Source organism: Agelaius phoeniceus, chromosome Z (assembly GCF_051311805.1).
Source record: "Agelaius phoeniceus isolate bAgePho1 chromosome Z, bAgePho1.hap1, whole genome shotgun sequence".
In the NCBI taxonomy this organism is placed as follows: Eukaryota; Metazoa; Chordata; class Aves; order Passeriformes; family Icteridae; genus Agelaius; species Agelaius phoeniceus.
In genome coordinates this window covers 80,415,046-80,436,919 of record NC_135303.1, presented here as the reverse complement: position 1 = coordinate 80,436,919, position 21,874 = coordinate 80,415,046, and the positions used below count along the sequence as shown (strand labels likewise).

General features: G+C 44.1%; 1 long non-coding RNA gene across 1 annotated transcript; it reads left to right on the top strand.

The window, feature by feature from the left end:
* The first annotated feature begins 9,535 nt into the window (after positions 1–9,535).
* On the top strand, positions 9,536–15,714 carry LOC143692127 (uncharacterized). The gene is made up of 3 exons (XR_013179997.1): positions 9,536–9,555; positions 10,117–10,230; positions 15,580–15,714. It is a non-coding gene; the product is annotated as an uncharacterized LOC143692127 (long non-coding RNA).
* Positions 15,715–21,874: the final 6,160 nt, after the last annotated feature.

Genomic DNA, 21,874 nt, shown 5'->3' with positions numbered 1-21,874 from the left:
CATAGCTGCCTGCAGATTCCTCACAAGGAGAAGCAGAGGGGCAGGCAGTGACAGAACCAAGGGAACAGCAGGAAGCTGTGTCAGGGAGGGTTCAGGTTGGGTGTCAGGAAGTGGTTCTTCACCTGGAGGGTGGTTGGGCACTGGAACAGGTTCCCATGGGAGGTGGTCACAGCACCAAGGCTGACAGAGTTCCAGAAGCATTTAAACAGTCTCAGGCCCAGTTCTTGGGATGCGGCTTGTGTGACACACACAATGATCCTGATAAGTCCCTTTGAACTCAGGAGATTCTGTGGTTCACTGAAGAGATGAGAGACCTGGAGGCAGCTCTCTCAAGCAGGGTGATGTGTCAAGGGTGTTGCCCCAGGCAACCATGACATATTTCAGTGACACGGGAATCTTCCTTTGGTGAAGGGAGCAGTAACAGTGGTGGGTAACATTGGGCTGAATAGGAGAAGCAGTTGGGCAGGGAGACCAAGAAAGGACCCCTGGTGGTCAAGGTCACATACAGGCCGCTGATCCAGAGAAGCCGGTTGATGAGGCCTTCTTGGTTTGGCTGCAGGGCACGTCATCCTCACCACCTCTCATCCTGATGGGAGGGTCCAACCACCCAGACATCTGCTGGGAGAGCAATACAGCCGGCTGGAAGCAATCCAGCACGCTCCTGGAGTGTGCAGAGGACAACTTTGGGTCCAGGTATTGGCCAGACCAGCCGAGGAGAAGCATGGCCGGGCCTGGTGCTCACTGATATGGATGAGCTCATTTGAGGGTTCAAGTCTGGACACAGCCTGGGCTGTGGTGACCATGCCCTGGTGAAATGTGTGGTCTCATGGAGCGTGGGCCTGGCAAGGAGAATGGTCAGGACCCTGAAGGTTAGAAGAGAAAACTTTTACTGTTTAAGGAGTTGGTGAATGAGATGCCTTGGAAAACTGTCCTTAAGGACATGGGGACTGACCCGAGCTGGCAGCATTCTCAGGCCATTTTTCTTAGAGCGCAAGAGCTCACCATCATGATATGTAGAAAATCTTGCCAGGCAGGCAAGAAAATGGCATGGCTGAGCAAGGATCTGCTCCTCAAATTGAGAAGAAAGAAGAAAATGCACAGCCAGTGGAGGAGGGACAGGTGACTTCGGAAGAGTACTGGGATATGGTTCAGGTGTATAGGGACAGCATGAGGAAAGCCAAGGCATAGATGGAGCTGGGCTTGGCAAGGCATGTGAAGAATAACAAGAAGGAATTCTATTAAGGATATAGGTAAGAAGGGAAAGGCCAAGGAAGTAATGGTCCCTTATAAGTGAGAATGGAGAACTGGTAACAACAGATACAGAGAAAGCTGAATTACTCAATGAGTTCCTCCCCTCAGTATTCACTGGCTTCTAGTCAGCTTACCACATCTCTCAAGTTCTTGAACTTTAGATGGGAGCTGGGGAACTGAATCCGTGAGCAGAGAGCAGGTTCTGTACCACTTGATGAAACTAAACCACCACAAGTCTATGGAATCTGACAACATGCATCCCAGGGAAATCCCATTCCTGAGGGGAACTGAGTGCTGCTGTTGGCAAACATTTACCATTGTATTTGAAAAGTGATGGCAGCGACACCAAGTACCTGGTGACTAGAAAAAGGGAAACATTGCTCTATTTTTAAGAAGGGAAGTAAGGAAGGTGTGGGGAATTACAAACCTCTTAGCCTGACCTCTGTGCCTGGTAATTCAATGTTGCAGATCCTCCTGAAAGCACTGTTAAATCACATACAAGACAGGTGATCAAGGAGGTGATCTGAGACAAAACAGCATGGCCTTATAAAGGGCAGATCATGCCTGACCAATCTGCTGACCTTCTATGATGGAGTGACTGCAAGAGACAACAGCTCCCAACCAGTACAATTTGATGCACATCAGTGCTGTGAGTGAGCCAGTAGACAGCTTGGTTCTGATCTGAATTCCTAACTCTTCTGCACTGTGGCAGTCCTAGTCACAGAGTGTACAGAGTAGAAGAAAACTGTGGTTCAATACAAAAATTGAATACAGTTTGTCTTGGCCCAGTAATTAATTTTTGGATCACCTCTGTCTTACTTGAAAGTAATGGTATTCTAGGTCCACCATTGTTTTTCAGTGATTTTGGTAGTCTTTGGATGTCAGCTGGAGTCTATAGCCTGTACTGCCATTAGGGGTATTAAAGGTGAGGCTCTACACAGAGCATACCATGCGTTACTCTGCTGTGACACAGAAGAGTTGTTGTAAATCAACTTCCGTTTTCACTGCCATCTTGTGAGAAAACTGGTAAGAAGAGAAGATATTCTGGGTGATATCTGAGGTAAAGTGTAAAAAATGGGTGATACGAAAGGACAAGATGCTTTCCAGTAAGACATTGGTGTTGTTGGCACCAGACACCAGAGCAGAAAGGATTTCTCTCCTTTTATTTTCAGCTGGTCATAATATGGAAATACAATGTAATGAGAAATAGCATGGCCATAGGAAATATTCAGTATAAGCTCTTATAGGTAAGTGTAAGATAGAAGAGGATGAGAAAAGCAGCAGGCAAACTTCCAGCCTGTTACCCTCATAACCTTCAGCATCATTGCAAAGTTCTCTTTGGATTTTCTAGTGCATTTTGTAACAGACATTAGATTCCTGAGCTGAAATTTGATGGCTGGAGTTAACTTTATTTTTGGAATTGTTAGTAGGACCAACTTTGGCATAAAGTAGTATAATTTGTGATACTAGTAGCAGGACATACAGTAGTACCCTTCCTGGTAGGGTGTACTATCTTTCCCTGTGTTGCTCAGAGGTGTGAGATGTCCGCCGGAATCTATGAGATCGTCTGCTTGTTGCCTGGGAATCCCTGGAGGGATCCCATTGTGCCCGCTGACGGTGCTCACTCCTCCCCAAGCGCACTGGGTCATCCCGTCCACGCCTTGCAGCTCGGTGCCAGCCATGAGGAGTTTCAGAAGCCGCGTGCCGAGCCCTGCTATGCTGCCATCTCCTGCTGCTTGAGGGGTCAAAACTCTGGGTCTGCTGACCCCTGCTGTGGCCATCAGGGTTCCACCTCCGGGAGCTGCTTCGGTCTCTTTCCCAGTCTGTGGCACGGCTATTGCTGCGCTCTCTGCTGGGAGATCTGCGGTGCCCGTGGCCTGCAGAATGATGCCTCCTCCTGTCTGCAGAATGGCGATGATATCTCCTTCCTCGATTATATCTGTTGGAGCTGGGGTAGTGCCCTATTGAGTACACCTCATAACTATTTTCTCCCACTTTGCGTAGGAGGTATCTGAAAGGCTCCCGGCAGATTGGACAAACAGGTCTATTGCGGGACCATTCCAGTATGCAAGGAAAGCAGAAAGCATGGCTGCACCAGCTCACTGAGACTGGGTTGTTAATGATGTCCAGGCAGATTGGGCACATTTGGTTCTCTGAGTTATGTGGAGACTCAGCCTGGAGCACCTGGTTGTTGCTGGCAAGAGAGGAAGAGGTGCCATCTTCTGCCAAGCCCTTCTCCATCGCCATCTGGTAATGCAAACCAAAGAGACACAAGGCTCCTGGCCTGCCCTGGAGACACAATCCAGAGATGCAGTCTGCAGACAGCAGCTAAGCTGTTCACATGAAGCACGGAAGAGCTGCCCCTTCTACCTCGAGGCTGTGCTTGAGCTGTGCTTGAGCTGCCACAAGGGCCAGGGACTATCCTGGGCAAGTGACACCAGAGGTGTCTCTGCATGTGGCAGCTCTCAGGGCAGGGCAGTGACTGACCTCTCTGACATGTGCAAGCAGGAATTGTGAAGGTGTAAAAGCAGTTTCTGGCCTCTCAGCAACAGCAGCTGAAGCCTGGGAATGTGGCAGGTTGGGACCAGCTCCCCAGGTCCTGCTGCTGTTACTGCACAGGAAATCCTCTCTATGCCCTCAGAAGGCAATAGAGATGGGATGGGGGTCCATCCTTCCCCCACCTGCCAATGTCTGTCCTCTTTGGAGGAGGGCAGGCATTCTGGTCCTTCAGGGCTGCCACACACTACAAAAGGGATTGATGTCACACATGTCACAATGACTCTGATGACTCATAAGGCTTTCAGGAACTACACACAGAAGACACAAGCTCTGACCTCAGGGAACAAAAGCTTCCAAGGAACTTGTCTCACTAGGCTGCCTTGCTATCAAGGAGTTTCCTCTTTCTGTATTTTTTATAAAGTCACAAATTTTACCATTCATACCCAGCACTATGTTCTGGTTTAGGAACAAACTAGCTTAAGGTGTTTTTTAGCTTTTACCTACTAGCTCGTTATCCTCTCAACCTTGGACACCCTTACGTAGGTCTCTAGATTTTTGGATCTGTTCTTTGATGGAGGAGAGATTCTATGCTCCAAGCTTGATGGTTGGAATTGACTTTATTTTAGGCATTGTTAGTAGGACCAGTTTTGGTGTAAAGTGGTATAATTTGTGACACAAACAGCAAGACATACAGTAGTACCCTTTGTGGTAGGGTGTGCTAGCTTTTCCTGTGCCACTCAGGGCTGTGGGATGTCCATCAGGATTGATGGGATTGACTCCTTGTTGCCTGGGGTTCACTGGAGGAAACCGATTGTGCCGGCTGATTGGGCTCACTCCTCGCCGAGGAGCTGGGGACATTCTGTTCAGGCCTTGCAGGTTGTTCCTCATTGTGATCCCTCCTCCTTTGCTCTTCTCTTCGTGTTTGTCGCCAAACTTGGTGGGCCCTCCTCCGAGATCGTCTGCTTGTTGCCAGGGATTCCCTGGAGGGATCCCATTGTGCCCGCTGACGGTGCTCACTCCTCCCCAAGCGCACTGGGTCATCCCGTTCACGCCTTGCAGCTCGGTGCCAGCCATGAGGAGTTTCAGAAGCCGCGTGCCGAGCCCTGCTATGCTGCCATCTCCTGCTGCTTGAGGGGTCAAAACTCTGGGTCTGCTGACCCCTGCTGTGGCCATCAGGGTTCCACCTCCGGGAGCTGCTTCGGTCTCTTTCCCAGTCTGTGGCACGGCTATTGCTGCGCTCTCTGCTGGGAGATCTGCGGTGCCCGTGGCCTGCAGAATGATGCCTCCTCCAATATCTCCTTCCTCGATTACGTCTGATGGAGCTGGCGTAGTACACATCATAGCAATTGTCTCCCACTTTGCGGAAGAGGTATCGGAACGGCTCCTGGCAGACTGGACAAATAGTTCTGATGCGGCACCATTCCAGTATGCAAGAAAAGCAGAAAGCATGTCTACACCAGCTCACGGAGGTTTCCTCCTCAATGGTGTCCAGGCAGATTGGGCAAACAAAAGCTCTTCGAGGGATAGGCAGGAGCACCTGATTGTTGCTGGTAGTAGAGGAAGAGAAGTCACCTTCTGAGAAACCCTCCTCCAACGCCATCTGGTAATGCAAACCAAAGAGACACAAGGCTCCTGGCCTGCCCTGGAGACACAATCCAGAGATGCAGTCTGCAAACAGCAGCTAAGCTGTTCACATGAAGCACTGAAGAGCTGCCCCTTCTACCTCGAGGCTGTGCTTGAGCTGTGCTTGAGCTGCCCCTTCTACCTCGAGGCTGTGCTTGAGCTGTGCTTGAGCTGCCCCTTCTACCTCAAGGCTGTGCTTGAACAAGGGCCAGGGACTATCCTGGGGCAGACAAGTGACACCAGAGGTGTCTCTGCATGTGGCAGCTCTCAGGGCAGGGCAGTGACTGACCTCTCTGGCATGTGCAAGCAGGAATTGTGAAGGTGTAAAAGCAGTTTCTGGCTTCTCAGCAATAGCAGCTGAAGCCTGAGAATGTGGCAGGTTGGGACCAGATCCCCAGGTCCTGCCTGTATTGCTGCATAACAAATCCCCTCTCACGTATGGATTTCCTCAGTGGAGGAGGGCAGGCATTCTGGCCCTTCAGGGCTGCTGCACGCTGCAAAAGGGATTGATGTCACAGATGTCACAATGACCTTCTGGTGACAACACAGGGCTTTCAGGAACTAATGCACAGAACTCACAAGCTCTGGCCTCAGGGAACTAAAGGTTCCCAGATTCAGTAGGCTGCCTTGCTATCAAGCAATATCCCCTTTCTGTGTTTTTTATATAAAGTCCAGTTTTTAGCATTCATACCAGTACTATGTTTTGTTAGAAATGAACCATAATGAGGCATTTCTTACTCTGCTGGCTTTGCAGGTCTGATTCAACTCCTCCTGCTCAGCACTGAGGAGGCCACACCTAGAGTACTGTGTCCATTGTGAGACTCACCCTCATGAGAGTGGGGTGGACATACAGGAAAGCACTGGAGAAAATGCTCAAGAATTATGAAGGAACTAGAGCATCTCCCCTATTAGGAAGTGCTGAAAGTGCTGCCTACAAACTCTTCAACCTGAAGAAGACTCTGAATGGGATAATTTTTCAAGGTATATCGATACCGGATGGAAGGGTGCAGAGAAGACTGAGCCAGGCTCTTTTAAGGGATGCCCAGTGACAATGGGCACAAAGCAAAACACTGCAAAGCAAAAATCTTCCCTCTGAACATCAGGAAACCTTTTTTTTGCTGTCACAGTGACTGAGCAGTGACAGATCTAGCCCAGGGTGCTCATGGGATCTCCTTCCTTAGAGAAACTCAGAAGCTGTGTGATGGTGATCTCTGGCCATCATCTTTCAGTGGCTCTTCTTGAGCAGGGGAGCTTGGACCAGTTGACATCTGGTGGTCCTTTTTCACCTCAGTCATATTGAGGTGATTCTGTGAATCAAAGCACACTTGTGCAAGCTAAGAAAGCCTGTTGAGGTTGCCTGACGTGGGAAGATTTCAATGCTTCTTTATGCTCATGAAGAGTCAGGTTTGCCTCGTAAAAGTCAATCATTCATGAATCTGCAACTTTTTTACCTCCAGGGGCTTTATTAATGACTGCACAGAAAACTAGCAAGCAGATTGAAAGCATGAGGGTTGTATAGGGTTAAACGTCTCCTTAAAGGTATTGGTATGTTTTCATAGTGTGCATTGCACATGACCATAGTTTTCCTAGGTGCTTGTTAAGTCACAGTTTACAACTAATTCAACTTGCTGTGTGTCAGCGCTGTGAAAGAAAGTGGGCAACTTGATCCTGATGTGAATTATTTGATGGCAGCATCCCAATCATTCTGCTCTGTGACAGTCCTAGTCATGGAGTGACACAAAAAGAGTATAGAGTCAAGGACAACTGTAGTTCAGTACAAAATTTGAATACAGTTTGTATTCAATCAAAGTTTGGATCACTTTTATCTTTTGGCAAAGCTCCTCTTCATACCAGTCTTACTGGAAAATAAAAATTTTCAAAACTTCCAGTAGGACTGTTGAAACCTTATCTCCACACACTTCCAAACTGAACCCCATGTGATCAAAGATATAGGCCAAAAAAACTGCTATTTAGGCCTTCATGGACCCTCAAACAAGTGGAATTATCAGCACAGATTAGTGTCTGCAATTAAACCTGCCTACTCATCATTCCTGAGCACATCTTACACAGGGTGATTTTCATTGTTCTGTGTACTGACCTCTCCAAAATGATCAAGGAGAGATGTGACTGGTATCCTGGGGACAGCATTAGGACTATTATTGAGCATGAATGCTGAAGTCCTAGTAAACAAAATAAACTCAGTACCAAGTGTTTTATACCAATTGAAACCAATTGCTCTTATCAGGTATATTGCCTCAATGGGAAAGGATTGATGGAAAGGATTGCCAACTTATTTAATGACTATTCTAGGTACCGCCTGCACCAATACCTCTTAGTTGTATCCAAACTCAATTGCGGATACAACTTCCTACAGCAGCAATTAAAAGGGAAGGCAAGGTACCTTGCCCACTGAAATTCATAAAATAATCTGGGATAATGCAAATAAATTTCAAAGAGAATTTCCATTTTAGTGGCATCTAGATAATTTCATCTATGACCCTTCCAGCTAGTAAAGATTTTATTCTAATACACAGTGCTTCAGCATATATCACATACCCAATCATTGTAGTGGGGTTAAATAATTGTGGAATTATTCCCTATCTGATATTGCACAAAGTATGGGTCCAGCAAAATGGGAAACAAATAACAAACTGTTCATGTTGATGCATGCATTGCAAGGGAACAACAAGGACTTATTGGTGGAAGTAACACCATTAAGGCCCATCAAGGCAGTTGTTTTGACACTGAACAAAAGGTTTCTCAGTTTGAAATCCATCCTGATGGAACCCTTGGAACTGTGCTTATAAACATTGGAAAGGGATATGTTTGTATGAGAATTATGAGACTTATTCCTGATTCCATATTGAGAGACAATATCTCTACAGAAATAAGCAAACATCTGCTTTCATAATTTTACTTAAATTGATGATTCTGTCACAACCCATGAATTGCTACACATCCTGTCAAGATTTGTTGCCCACCCCCATTGGAATGAACCTTGCACTGCTAAAAAAACTTCTGCAGCACAACAATGTGTGTTGGCTGCTGGAACACACCTGAAGTAATGGACAATGGACACAGAACTTAATCATTCTTCATTCTGGTTTAGAAGAGGTACACCATATCTTGGAAAGAGTGAAGAAAGATGGATAACATCACTAGTGAGACATTTTGTTCAGCCAGTCACCACTGTCTTAGGTTGCCAGGTGTGGCCAGGGGTGTGTATTCTATTGCCATCTGTTAGAGGTGGGGCAGTCATCTTCTGTTAATTGGGCCACCTGATAAAACCAGGTGGGGCAGTTTTCTTTATCTCTTCCACAACCAATCCTCCCTTCAGGGAGATATCTTCTGTTCATGGGCCATTGAATCTCCCTTCATGACTGATGAAATTACATCATCCCACTGGGAGATGCTTCACCTGGGGGAGGAGCCAAGCATTCCCACCTGGATATAATCTGAGCCTTGGACACCACAGGCAGCCTTTTCACACTGGGTTCCCAGAGGAAGACCAGGCCCATCTACACAACCACAGCCTTCAGAGGAGAGCTACACCCTTCTACAGGATCACTGCTTCAACAGAACCTTCAATACCTGCCACTCCAGGAGGATTGCAGCCACCATTTAATGTTGTTTTATTACTGCTTTTTTTTTTCCTAATAAAGAACTGTTATTCCTACTCCCATATCTTTGCCCGAGAGCCCCTTAATTTCAAAATTATAGTAATTTGGAGGAGGGGGTTTACATTTTCCATTTCAAGAGAGGCTCCTGTCTTCCTTAGCAGACACCTGTCTTTTCAAACCAAGACAACCATTGACAGCAGGAATTCTTAATCTAATGTTGCACACTATCAATAATTTTGTTGTTTTCTGACATGTTAAGCTTATTGTTAAATATTGTTATATATGTTGGAGTGTGCCTGCTAGCACTATTGCATGCATCTCCTCACATAATATTGCTCTAGCACATTCCATAAGGTCTTAAAAAAATAAAATCTGGTAACCCGATCAAATTTTCCTTCAGTTTATAATTGAAGCATAATATATCTCTGTTTACAACTACAGAGGCAAGAGGGTGACTGCACCATCATTTACTGAAGCAAGAAAGAAATTGACTTTATTAATGGATTGTCCTGGTGCTTGGGGGAAACAGACAAATCCCTTCTAGCCTTCCTTGCCTTCCCAGGTACACTAAAACCATTGGTATAAGGCTCTGAAACTTGAGGGGCAGGCAAATGACACAGTAGACAAAGATCCATCCAGGGGGGCTAGTCAGTGAACCCCATTGATTACAACTGGTTTAAGTTCAATTTTTGCCAAAGTCAAGTTTTGTGTAGCAAAAACTGGTTTTTCCTTCCTTTGAAACTCCATAAACATTAGGGTGAGCAGCAGGCACTGCTCTGCAATTTTAAAAGCCTTCCAAAAAAAGTTTATGGAGTTTTTATGCCCCAAATCCAGATTGTGTCTAATTATTTTCCTCTATCACACAACCTGCTCAAATTCTATGCTTCCAGTAATCACCTCCAGAAGAATCAAAATTCTGTATTTTTCCCCAGGAAAGCTGTTACGGATTGCATTACATAGTTTCCTTTTTTCCTTTTGTTAAATTAAAGCAATATTTTAAATAGCCTGAATATAAATTTCTCTTTCCTCACTTACTATTAGGTTTGAAGAAAAAAACAAGAGATGGTCTTATTTCCTTAGCAACAGAGTCAGGTGTGATTTATGCCACTGTGTGTTCCTGCAGCTGTCTCCAAGCAACAAAACAAACTGCAATGCCAACTCTTGTAAGCACAATGTATGGAGGGGACTGAGGGAAAACTTTGGAGCTTGTATACCTATCCCTGGCATCAAACAGGAGGTAAGACTGAACAAACATGTAGTTTTCCTAGAAAAAAAAATTAATCCAATATTCTAAACATATCAGATCAGCCTGACAAATGCCCAGTGTGCAAAGAGGAACCTATTTTAAATCAGTCTGTGTTTAGGAGACAGCTGTAGAGGTGTCTTAACACTTTACCAAGGTTTTGACTTAGTTTATGAAAGTGGTACCGCTGTGTTTGCTGTCTCTGAGCTCAGAGGAGGCTTCTCAGAGTCTCTGCACAGCAAGAGCTCTTGTGAAAAACAGAGTAATTGCATGGGAAAAAAATCAGTAATAATTCACTGTTAAAGTAGTTGCCAAAATTTGACAAACTTAATTTGCCATTTCAAAGCTGTTTCCTCTTTGAAGTCAAGAGGCCTGCATCTACAATTGTATAATGTTGGCAAACACTGTGTCTCTAAATAGCAACTTTAAAGCTAGTGAGGCTTCCCAAATGCAATCATGACAGATAACACTATTTCCCTGAAAAAAATTACAGTTTTCATTAAGGTGAAATTTGCTTTGGAATGTGAGGTTTTATGAGCAAAAGCTGCAGTTTGTGCATCAGTCTCCACAAGTCAATACCTTTTAGATGCTTGTCAGGTGCAGAGCTAGGACCTGGGCGTGAAAGCAAGAAAGCAAGCAACCCTCCCTTGTATAAACATTTCATCCCCACTGCTATCTTACTCATACTGGAAATCCATAAAACCTCTGAAATGCAGGGATTTCCCCGGTGATGGAATCAGTGCACCCATGTTTCACACCCCTGGGCACATTCTGTCCATGCCAGCCCGAATGCAGAAGAGTAGGCATCACCCCTCCCTGGAGTTTCTCTGCCATGTCAGTGTGAACTTACTCTGTTCTTTCAGCCTTTGAGAAATGGAAAATACCCACAGACCAGGGCCTTCCACTCATTGTTGGATGCAACACCAGATCCATGGCTTGCAATACCAGCAAGCAGACGGGAAAGGCTTTGTAAAGACCACTAGACCAGCCCTCATTTTTAGGGGCCAGCTTCAAAATGGCACAAAGATCTCTTAAGAACCAGATTGCTGGGGCCAGGTTTGTATCACTGCTTCTGGTAGCGCTGGTCAGGGTTCATCCCAGCCTGGTAACCAATTAACTGCAGTTTCTGCCCTTCCCAGGCAGAAATCAATTTACCGTCATCCTTCAAACTTTCAAGTTTTCAGTTCCTGGGCATCTACCTAAGCAGTTGTGCTCTGAAGCCAACTTCCCTAATTACAGCACATTAGGCAATAGCCACCTTACCTTATATTTGTGAAAATTGCTTGGTTTTTTTTTTCAATATGTTTGTGCTAAATGGTTTTTTCCTCCTTTTTCTCCTTTTTTTTTTTTTTTTTGTTTGTTTTGGTTTGGGGATTTTTTTGGCATGGTTTTCTTTGTTTTTGTTTGTGTTTATTTTTTTTTGACTTGTTATTGGGCCTCATCCTTTAGGAAAAGGAACAGCAGTCTTACAGCAGAACATTTAGAGCATTTCCTACTTTTAGACCATCCCCCTTTACCTCATATATTTGTCCTGAATTTAAATGTCATGTTTCTGCAGACCTTCTCTAGAAGAGCTCTCACTGAAACATTTTTATGATACTCTACCAAAATTTTCATCATCGGGCAGCTGTTCCTTAATTTAAAAAGAGCATAAAGCTGTAATGCATAATGTTGATTTTTTTTTTTTAATAACATTTTGACCTGAAGTGATAGATTGTACATCAGTCTGGATTTATGCTGAATATTGGATGAAAAAAACATTAAGGATTTTCTAGCTGTCTGCACATACACACTCCCATTGACACTGTTTGTAGATCAGGTCTCACTGCAAGTTTCAATATTTAAAAAGAAAATATACTACATCTTTGAGACATGATACACTACCGAAATCAGGCTTGTTCTCCTGTTGCAGTGTGACACCATTTCCTGTTTCACCTATCCCAACCCCCCAGGTGTGCCAACCTCTCCTTTCCCCTCCCCCTTTGCCCTCCTGCTGAGAGCTGTCCATCAATCTCAACATTCCAGCAGGGTCGTGGTGTGGTTGGCAGAAGTTCAAAAGGTGCCCCTCAGGTCTGGGTTCATTGGCCTGTCCAAGTGTCTTTATATCCCCTGAGCCTTCCCATCCTCACACCTGGTTGGCCCTCACCTGTCCCTTCCCCTCCCCCTGTCCCCGGGCTTAAAAGGAGATGGGACCATGCAGTTGGGATTCTGGTGGGAGCTGTTACAAGATTCAGAGGTCTACCATCCCAAAATAAAACTCTGGATTAAAACTCTACGATAGAATCCTCTCCTTTTCTCTTCACTGTCACCTGAACCTTTTCCACCAGAGGTAAACTGAGTTCCTACTATGCCTGGATTTGTTCCGAGTGCCCAGCTGCAGCATCCAGCCAGCCAAAGGTGTCTCTGAGGTGAAACACCACAGCTGCCGCCTTTGGTCCAGCAGCAAGGGCTAGACAAAGCCAGGCACGTCCCACCTGGTAATATTGGGATTAATATTCCATATTCTCCCATTCCCTTTTTTTTACCCAGTGTAATCAAGCACAGAATTTTACAGAAAAAAGAAATCCCTAGGAGCTTCAAGAAATGCTACCTGGCCCTATCTCTAAAAAACTAATAAACATGAGTCTAATTTCTTTTGTGAGCCACAAAAAAAAATTAATCATATGATTCCTATCACCAAATCTATGGAACTATCTCCATATCTGGTCCTGTCAAAAAGCTCAAATAACTTTTTCTTTAATTTGAGACGGAAATTCTGATTCTGTTTTATAGGATGCAGCTGTCTCCTACTCTCTGTGGTGAGGCAGGCTGCTTCCCATTGTAAAATGGCACAAGGTGAGAGAATTGAGAAGCCAATTCTCTCTAAAACACAAGGAAATGCTACCTGGGTCTCCCAAACGGTCCTCAAAGTGTCTTTAGGTCCTTCAATTCAAAATTGTGAATGCCCTTCTTGAATGTACAAATACATGGATATGAATATGGTTTTTTAGTATAAAACCTCTCTGAAAGGAGAACCAGACCTGTAGAAAATGCAAATCCATTTCAAATGTTTTAATAATTATCTGCTTATTATTTGTATATGTATTTTTTAAAAAAATTATATACTTTTAATATGAAGTGTGAAAGTACCAAAATGGAAATAAAACTCTATTTTATGCTTTCTCTGAATTGCAGTTTCTTTTACTTAAAAGAATTTAAAAGTGCCTCAAGATACCTGATTTTTAGTTTATATGGCTGGGGCTTTTTTTGCTTTGATAATCCCTCCTACAGGTGTATTTAAAGGATGACTTAGAAGTGCCAAAATTTTTATTATTCATCAACAGGCTATCCTTTTCATTAGTTATTATGTCTCATCTGCACTTGTTTGCTTCTAGGAAGCTCATTTTAAATGGCATATCTTTGTATTTGTTCATTATTTTAAGTAAAATAAGCACCCTGCAATTGTTAGAGCTAAGTTTTTTATCTTAATTTTTACCTTTTCATTTGTTCATAAGTACCAATTTCTTTAGCATCCTAGTGAGGCTTTTCAGTCTATGTTTAGTGCTGCATATCCAGAAATCTGACTATGGGATATTAGAAGACTGATTTCTACACTGCCTTATACCAGTCCTTGTAGAACTAATTAAATTTAGAGATGAAACAGGTTGTCAGCAAGTCTGCATGTTGCAGTTCTCTTAGAAGAGTTGGAGATAGTCTTTTACATCAGAATGCTGCAATATCACCACAGTTCTAGGAGCAAGTTGGTGCAAAAGAGTCATGACTGAATCTGAGAAGCCTGGGAGGAAGATGAGTTTAAAGCAACCCAGACACAGCCACGAGGTCTGTATGGAAATTGTGGTCCACAAGTCTGGACAGCAGCATCAGGGGACCCAAGCACCAGCCAGCAACTCCAGATTGGTGGATGCCTATTCTCCACATCCCTCTCCTCATCCCTCTCCTCATCCCTCTCCTCTCCTCTCCTCTCCTCTCCTCTCCTCTCCTCTCCTCTCCTCTCCTCTCCTCTCCTCTCCTCTCGCATACTTAAGGTCCACCAGGCACCTCCCCTCCCTGTAAATCCACAAAGCTATGGTTTGTCATGAGGGGAGAGGTCAAGAGAAGAGCGCTGTCGTATGTCCCCTCTCTTTGTTGGACCAAAAAGGTCAGATGGGATGATGGCAGACAAGCATTCCCCCTCGCAGAGTCACTCAGTACCCCCAGGAAAGAAACAGTAAACAAGCTCTGCTTCTGAACCCTTCAGGGCAGCTCAAAATTGGACTCTTTATGTCCCAAAATCTACACTTTTTGCCTTTCCTTCCTTTCCCATTGTCATAGATATGAAAAAGCATCTGTGAAATGTCTGTGCTTGATATTTCTGAGATGAGTTTGCAGCTCTTGTAGCAGCATTAAGTGTGTATCTGGCAGTTTGGAGGAAAGAGGGGGGAGAAGATTTGGGATTGGTTTGGTTTTTTCTTTTTTTTTAACTTCTATTGAACTGTGCTGTAGATTTGCAAATTTCTCTCAATGACAGACACATTCTTTCCTGAACATTTTTCTCCAGTATATGTGACTTGAAAAAGTGCCTAATGAAATGGTCTTCTGTGCCTGCACCATAAACACACGTTAGCCCTCAAGGTACCAATTCCCAGCTGATACACAAAACCCATCTTCAAGCTCTTGCTTCTTTACTCACTGTCTAAAGAGTCATTTCTCATTCCCTGATGAAGCTTTAACCAGTAAAGGATCACAATGGCTCCATTTAAAATTTCCCTAACCAGCAATAAAACATTATTAATCCCTGCTCCCTCTCTCATCCCAGATCAACTAACAGCCATCATAAACACAGCAAACTGGGCTATTTGTCTATGCTTCAGCTCATGTAGGAATAATTTTCTGTTTGATTCTTCAATCAGATCTGCAGACTTTCCATCAGCTGCCTCTTTTATTCTCAGCCCACACAAGACAGTAAAATTGTCATCTTTTAAAAGCAAATATTGTACCTTTCCAGTTACATTTTCATTTAAAAAATAAATCAATAGAGTTTGCAACTGATAACCAGATTGTGATTGCTTTTAAGATTCTGCTATCTTTCCCATGAGATAATCAGCACAACAAAATATATCTATTTATTATGAGGAAAACTCACATATTCAATCAGCCTGTTTTAAAAGGGGCCATAAATGAGATTTAGGATTTTAGACAGCCTGGGTAACTTTCTGTCCTCTTAATTTCCAGTAACTTCCAGTTAAGTCCTTCTTCCCTGAGAAAGGGTTTTAAGAATGTTTTAAGACTTTTATTTATGTACTTACTTATGGATATGCATACCCCTACTCATATAATTAAGAAACTTTAGTGTTTCTTTTACAGAAACTAAAAAGAGGTGAGCCACTTTGCTCTCTGCACAACTTATCTCAAGACATCCCTTCTCTACATTGTCCCTCTCTACAATCTTCACCAGCTGCCTAAACCCAAGCACTGATCCCTGCCTTGAAACACCTGTTCTGCAATCAACCCAAAGGCAGAAGCAAAGAGCTTCTCTAAAATAATTACCTCAAAGATTGTCCTAGCACACTTTGTCTTGCAGCATGAGGCTGTTGTGCTTTCACAATACAGGGGAAATGTTTTCATTCTGATTTGGAAAGGTAAATGGATGAAAAGGAAAACAGAAGATGCATGCAAATATATTTTGCATAGGTTTCTGTAACACTTTAAAACACTGCTCATTGGATGTTTCTACTTACGTCTGAACAGATTCACTGGGGATTTTTGTAATTAAAGAAGAGTTGGGTCTCAAGTGCAATATTCTCATGCTTTAATGCTACAACATTTCATTGAAAGATTCAGGTGTAGACATCCTACCTGTGATTTTCTCCAGCTGAGGACATGAAGAGGCTGAGTGAAGGCATTTGCCATCCTCCCAGCATGTGGCCCATGATTCCCCTCATTTCTTGAACTCTCTGGCAGGGACTAACAAAGAGAGTCGTGATGCAACAGTGAACTGCCCTACAGCAGGGCACAGCCCTCAGTGCCAGCAACAAAACTGAGTGCCAAACTCCTCCTTTCACCTGGTAACCTTGCTGGAAAGCCATAGTGCGATAAATGGATAAAGATAGGAAAAATATAGTGGTAGGAACTCTGATAGGTTTTCTTTCTTTTCCTTTTCTCCCCTATATTGTGTTCTGGTTTTTTGACTGCTGATATTACTATGGGAACCTAATCAGAATCAGGCTAATCCCATTGCAATGGGAGCAGTGTTGTAATGTTAGAAAAGGCCAGAAAGGCACCCTTCTGGAAGCAGGAGTTCTCCCTGGAGTGAGAGACAGCTTTAGCGCCAGAGACCCCAGAGTTAAGCCACTTACATCCAACTCCCCATGTTATGAGTGGAAAAGTTGCCCATTTTTTTAAAAGGTTGCAGAGTTCACAGGTTGGGCTAGTTGCTGCCAGGGTGAGTTCTGTTTGTTATTGTAATCACCTGTCGTTTTCGTTAACTACCTGTTGTTGATGGTTAAGAATTCCCCCTTTTGTCGAATGGCACCCTGCTGCTTCCTGGAGGATGGCACCCGGGAGGGTGAAGAGGAGGGGGCATCGGGGTTGGCATGCAAATGAAGAAGCCCCTCACCAAACCTAAAAAAACCCCCTAAAAACAAATGAGCCAACATGGAATTGAGGGATCAAAGTGATGTCTAGACATGAGGAACAGAATCCAGTATCTGCTAAGACCCTTTTTATCTTTCACCCTAACCTAAAGATGTTAGCTAGAAAGAGCAGCATGAACATCAAACTAAAAAGGGGGGAATCTTGTGATGCTCTCATGAGGACGGAAGCCCCTACTCTGCCTGCAGACCAGTGGACACAGCTGCACTTTTCCTCCTCTTCCACGCCACTCCTGGAAGCAGTGGGAGCATGAGTGCGACCTGTCAGTTCTTCCCACCCGAGCTGATTTTTAATAAAGGCATTAAAAAGGAGCAAGATCTCCTGCCCTATTTATTTCACCCCAGATGAAACAACAGCAGTCAGAGTACACTCTCTGTCAGAAATATTACAACAAGCTCTATATGTTACAGAATTCCTGGTGCTGCTCCCTGGCCCAAGTCAGCCCTGAAGTATTAAAACTCAAAGGCAGGCAAGGGGAGGGCTGCTGGCCCATCCCCTGCATCACTGCTTGGGGGCTGCACCGACTCTGCCACCTCAGGGTTACAGCTACTTTTACATTCATACTTTCTCAGAACAGGCTCAATCAGAGATGCAGGTTAAAGTTTATTCAGTTTTAGAACTGCTTGTTCCAAGCAGTTTGGTATCATTGTGGGCTCCTTCCTGCAGTGGTTTCCAGCACAGCGGTGACCCACGCTGCTCAGGAGCTGCACACACCGTCCCACTGCCGCACGGCTACGAGTGCTGCTCTTGCTGTGCCGTGGCTGGGAGGAGCAGATCCCTGATGTGGGACGTCCTGGGGAAAATAGACATGCACTCAAGCTCCATTCATACCTTTCTTCCCGCAACTTCCAATGCGGAGCTCTGGCTGCTCAGGAGGGTTAAGTGCGTTTCCCTGCTACTTACTGAAGGCAAAGACACACCCCACCATGACAGTATTATTGTATACAACACTCCATAATGCTCAAATTACACCAGACCGAGTCAAAAGCCTGATCTACATGGTATGTTCAGGATGAATTTATATAAAATACCATACCAACACCACAAAAGAACTATTCATTCATGTTGTTATGCATTTTATTCTTGTTCTCTTTTTGTTTTGCTAATGAAAAGTTGACTTATGTTGTGAAGCTATAATTATATGTGGATTTTCATCTGCTATAGGTCTTTCACTTCTCTAGTTCCCTCACTAGATTTTATAATTCTTGATAACACAAGGATCTATACAATGTCTTCACAAGATTAAATAAGGCCACTTAACTGTGCTAAGCTAGTTCAATAGCTGCCTGCACAAATGTAAACACCATGTGCCCTGTCTCTAAGAAACTTGGGGTTTTTTAATGTCAAAGCAATATTTAAATGGAAATGGGAAATCAGATAAATTACATGTAGAAGAATTTAAGACTAGTTTTATTTGATAAATTACCTTGAATATGCTGGGCACAAAGGAAAAAATAGCTTATAAAATAATATTCCACATTAAAAACTGATTTATTATGAAATACTATGAACTGAACAGATTGTTCCTGGTGACTATGTCTTCCAAAAGTTTAGAACCAATAAATTTCTCTGAGTTCCCCTCCTTCATCTTGATGGTGACAGGGTAGGAGATCCATCCCTTCTTGAGATGTGGATGGTGGGTGTGCCTGTCTAGGAATGCTACAGTCTGGCTCCACCAGCCAGTCTCCTTCTCAAGGCTCCCTTTTAAAACTTCTTGGCCTTTCTACTTCTCCCCTCAGCTCTGGCACCAGCCTGAGCAGATGGTCCATCTGGTCACACCTCACACGGCTGGTGTCTCTGCAGCCGGCAGGCTCCGGCACTTTTTGCTCTTTTGAGCAGTGCCAGGCTCTGGCACTCCCTGCACTGAGACCAGAGCCCCGCACACGTTCACAGGTGCTCACTCCGTCCTTTCTGGTGCACGCAGGGGTAATATATGGTAGAAATAATTCATGCTATTGAAGAATGTACGTTATATAAAGATTGTAAAATCCAAAAATGCATCTCTGACCACCCTGGCCTGAGAGGAGATGTCTATTCAGATTCCAACGAATTCCCGGACACAGCTAAAATAATGATCAATGCTTTAGCGTAAGAATTGACACTTCCAGGGCGATGATCACCAGTATCTCGAGTCATAGGAAACCGCCTAAGAGCGATCATTGCCTTGCCAATTGCATCAATCAAGATAGCCAGCGAAGCCAGAATTATATATCTGAATGCATTGCTTCCCCGGAACCCATCAACACTGACTACGCACCTGGCACTGATCTTTGTCCAGCTCTGCACACTGAAAAGAACAGCGATGAATGTGAAGAGTTACAAAAAAACTCCTTCGCCTCGGGCATAATAAACTGTATAAAACCTCGCCTCAAGAAGCGGCATTTGTGAACGAGGGGGATTCTGACATGGTAGAGGTCAGGTCCAGCTTCACCCAGCGCCAATCCTGGGCTCGACGCTGCCTCTTTGGCTGTGGTGGTTTTGGAGACGGTAATTCATTCGCACAGAAAGATTAATAAATCTTTTTGAAATTTTTGATAACTTGGCTCACGATTGATCATTTATAACCCAGGGGGATGTGACTTCTGGAAAATGGATGGATTTGGACTCGTGGAGTTTTGACAAGTGGAAACCAAGTCTGAGCTCCTTGAGCGGTGCTGGACCACCATCCGAGCTCAGTGCTGGGGCCCTGCACACCCTCTGGCCGTGGCACTCACGCTGTTCCATGCCCTGCGGTGTTTGTGCGGGTCCCTGCACTGTCCCTGTGCGGTCCCTGCGCCGTCAGGGCTCCTCTGGGCCACGGCTCCACTGTGTCCCGCTGGGGCACCCACCTCTGCTCCAGTATCGAGGGCTTGCCAGGTGCCCTGAGGCGCAGGGATGTGACTCACTCCAGCTTTGAGGTCCAGGAGGGACCCCAGGCTGGGCAAAGGCTGCTTTGTAATCTGTTCCTAAACAAGCCCCCGAGGAAATCTTCACACCAGCATTTGGGGATAAGCTTCAAGCCCCTAGAGAGTTCCTGCATCTTTACCTACTCCTCTCCTCTTCCTTCTCCTTGTCCCTCTCCTCTCATCTTTCCTCCACTTTCCCCAAACACTTTTGGGAACTTTGAAGCTGGCAGAACAGCAGCGTAGCTCAAGAAGGTGATGTTGAGTTTAGAGTAGTTACAGCATCAGGTGTACATGCTCCCTTCCCCTATGTGAAAGGGGATGCAGCCTATCACTCAAAATATGTGGCACTGACTTGCACATTTGACATGTAACTTCATGGTGTAGTTTTCTGGCTCTTCCTATTTTATACTCATTTATGCTCTATTCTGTCCCTTTCACTTCTCTGCTGCTCAAGACCGCAATTCACAAATAGTTCTGCAACATTACCATTTGCTTGCAAAATAATCATGGTTCCAGCCTTTCCTCATTAACTCAGATGCAGCTCAGAATTCAATGAAGGTGTCATCAGATTAACTAAAATCAGAATTGCTATGCATGGATCTTAAAAGCAATTATTGAAGTCCCCTCATCTGAAGGAAGTAATTTCTCTAAAGGTTATTTAGCAGTCATTGTCCAAATATAGGAACTCACAACATTTCTCATGCCTTTTATTACAGTGGTTTATGCCCTGTCAAGAGGGATAAAATATTAAGAACAAAATATCACTATAGCATCTTATGATTTGATTTTTAACTCTGCTAGCATCTCTGTGTTTGCTTATGCATAAATAACAAAAATGTTCTCTGCAGTTTCATGTGGGAACCCCCACTGGCACCTTATGTTTCTCAAGCTGTAGGAAAAAATTGTGACCTTCTTGTCCTCAACCATACAACCAAGGGAGCTGCAGCTAAGACCTTTATTGGCCTTAAAGAATCCTTCACGCTACAAAGCTAGGTAGGTGGCAGTGTAGGTCCAGACCAAATAACCCTTTCAAAACCCAACAGATTTAAATGTCAGAACAAAGTCACTTCAAGTTCTTGGTGATATTCAAAAATTTCCAAAAGACTGGATGAAAACCACCCTCTTCTCTGACATGCCCCAGTACTTGTAGTCATGTACAGTCCAGACCAGAGACGCCTAGAAAAGATGAGAAGTAGAAACAGTTTTCAATGTGGCTGGAGAAATTATGTGGTTACCAGGCTGTTGGTAAGCCAACTGCCAAGAAGCATGTCTGTGAGGAAGTAAAACTCAGTGAACAACTCAGGACACTACCTAATGGGCATCCTTTCCTCTCAGTGGCTCAAGAATAGCATAGTGTATGCAGTCTCTTTGGAGGAGAAAAGCACAAATGCTGACTCTTACTTGAGCTCCAGGAACTAGACAGTATTATGAAGACTTCCAGAAAAACACCACTAGTGATGGTCCACTCTGGGATCAATACAATATCAAACCAAACTAGACAGATGGGAGAAAAAACTTGGCTCCATGTTTTCTGTCCCCAAGAGAGAGACAGCAACATGATAGAAATAATGGTGACACATCATTAGTCTTATTAATAGACTGAAATGGGTCTTTCCAGAGTCCCAACAGAAGGATTTTTTTAAAGACTGGATAAACAGTATTTCCTGTGTTGCAGCAGTAATTATTGGGAATGGAGGGAAGTGGAGCACTAAGGAAGGAGGTGGTTTAAAAATAGGAATATGTAAATGAGACAAATATAACACAGACATTACCTCAGCAAATCACAAACAAATTGACCTACAATGACAGAAAAAGTGCAAAGAAATAGCTTTCCAATTGATAGAAATCGCAGCAAGAAGCAAAAAGAATTGGAAATTTCTTATTTTAGAGAAAACACTTAATTGACATTGCAGAAAACTAGTGGGAGAAATTGCATGTCTACAATGTTAAAGGAATTGCTTTTAATGTGGTTAAGAGAAATAAAACTGGTATAACACAAGTGCAACAATTACAGCATGTGTCACAGGAGGCATTGCTCACCTTAGACACTTTAAACTACAGTCCAGAGTGCACACACACACACACAGACACACACACAAAGACTGAACATTAGTTATATCACC